This window comes from Arvicola amphibius, chromosome 7 (assembly GCF_903992535.2).
Source record: "Arvicola amphibius chromosome 7, mArvAmp1.2, whole genome shotgun sequence".
Classification (NCBI taxonomy): domain Eukaryota; kingdom Metazoa; phylum Chordata; class Mammalia; order Rodentia; family Cricetidae; genus Arvicola; species Arvicola amphibius.
Window position 1 is genome coordinate 68,449,096 of NC_052053.1, and position 2,323 is coordinate 68,451,418.

Here is a 2,323-nt window from a genome sequence, read left to right on the forward strand (position 1 = left end):
CTTCATAGTTGCCACAGAGCTGGCTTCTTCCACACCTGTCAGCCACTAGGCTGACTTTCAGCAAGCAGTGGGGACAGAAGGCTAGGGGAGCAGGCCTGTCTGCAGGCCAGTGAAATGCTGGCCTCTCTTGAGGCTTCGGCAGGTTTGATTGATAAGGTAGGCATTCTACCCAAAAGTCAACAATTCGCTACTCAATTTTACTTTAATATCTGGGAGCTCCAGAGTGAGAAAAGCAGAGTTAAATTGCTTAGAAACAATAGCCCGAGGGGCCAGCAAGATGGTTTGGATAGTTTGGATCATAAAGGCACAAAAGCCAACAACCTGAGCTCTACCCCCTGGATCCAGTGGTAACAGAGAACAATTCTTCAAGGTTGTCCTCTGATCTCCACGTGTGTGCTGTGGCAAACACCCCCTCCCCATTAAAAAAATTAAAAATATCCCTGGTAGGAATAAGGCAGCAGCTTTGGGAACACAGTCCAGGCGGGTGTGCAGAGCAGAGATGAAACAGTCCACTCTCGGCCTTGCGGGCAGATGCTGCACTTAGCATCACCCCACACGCAGAAGCAGTTAAGTGGAAAGCACAATCCAGCCGTGTCACAGACTGTGACTCAACCATGAAATAGGAAACACGGCTCCATGCATCTCGAGAACAACTGGAAGCAGCCAGCCACAGAAAGAAACATGTTGAATGCTTCCATTATACAGTATGCTTAGAATGGGCAAATCCAGTGAAAGCCAGACCATAGGGGCAAGGCCGGAATACTGGATGCTCATGGGTGTGAAGGAATTCTGTGGTAATGGAAAACTTTGATCATGGAATTTTTTTTTTTTTGTTTCTGTTTTATTGAGACAGGGTTTCTCTGTGTAGTCCTGTCCTGGAACTCACTCTGCAGACCAGGCTGGCCTCCACCTTACAGAGATCAGCCTGCCTCTGACCACCCTCCCCACCAGTGCTGGGATTAAAGTTGTGTGCCACCATGTCTGACTTGATCATGGAGTTTTTTTTTTAATGTTTCTGTGTGCATGAGTGTCATGCCTGCATGTATGTCTGTGCACCATGTGCATGCCTGTTGCTCACAGAAGCCAGAAGGGAACATCAGCTTTGCTAGGACTGGAATTACAGATGGCTGTTAGCACCTATGAGGGTGCTGGGAAAGGAACCTGGGTTCTCTGTAAGAGCAACCAGTGTGCTTAACTGCTGAGCCATCTCTTTAGTACCTTTCATCATAGTTGCTAACCACCACACAGCTCTTAGATAGGCAAAAAAGGTTTGCAATATGTGGGGTGAGGTTTGCAGAATGCAAATCAGCCATCACACCAGGGTAGCCAGGGCTCTGAGCATTTGCCTTGTCTGGCCTTAGTTCCCACCACCTCCCCAGGGCTCAGGAACCCTCAGCAGGTGCCTGGTGAGCAGCTGAGTCTGAACAAAGCAAGGGAGGACTGCAGCTGACTGTCCCAGGCTGGACTGTAACCTTCCTGCGAGTCTGGGAACACGCTCCCTGGATAGTCTTTAGGGACACTCTGCCCTGGCTGCTGACAGTCAGCAGCTTCCAGGGGGCTGGGCCAGGCCAGCAGTTGCTTGAGCATGGGCGGTGACATGAGTCCCAACATTGCCTCCATTCCCCAGGTCCCTATGTCCCTCTCGGGCTGGATCCCCAATGGCAGGGGCCTGGGGAGCAGGACAACTCCCTTCTTTACTGTACCAAGGGTCTTTGAGGAACATGGCCTGCACTTGCTCACTGTTGCCCCAAACATCACCTGGTCCAGGCACGGAGTTTCAGTTTCTCTGGGGCTCAGTCCCAGCCTGGACCCGAAGAGCCTCTCCAGGCAGCACACCCAGCATCTGCTGCTGTTACCCACTCGGAGGCGTGGAAGCTTTGCTATTTGTTGCATCCATCCAGCCCACCACCCCTTTCTGGCTCATCCTCTTCCAGTGGGAAGGGACAAGCTGCTGAAGACTGTCAGCGCATGTCTTTATGCCTCACCCTGCTGCCTGCTGGGGGGCATGAGGGGTGAGGGCTGCGTCTGGAGACTCAGATCATTCAGGCTGGACAGCAGCATGCATGGGGATACAAACTCCAGGTTGGTGCTTCCTCACCTGCTCCTTTTCCAAGTCTAGAAAGAGAGCAGACGGTCTTGACCACTCGTGTGTCACCACGCCTGCACTGGCTCACCCGTCCATTTTTCTACCCATCAAGCAACCCTGCATGCTGCCTCTGGCCTTTCTCCCGGTCACTGCCTCCTTGTAGTTCCACCTGAGCTGCAAGGGGAAGGCCCTCTCCACAACGCTGCCACTCGTCCCCCGGTGTAAACACAACGGTCA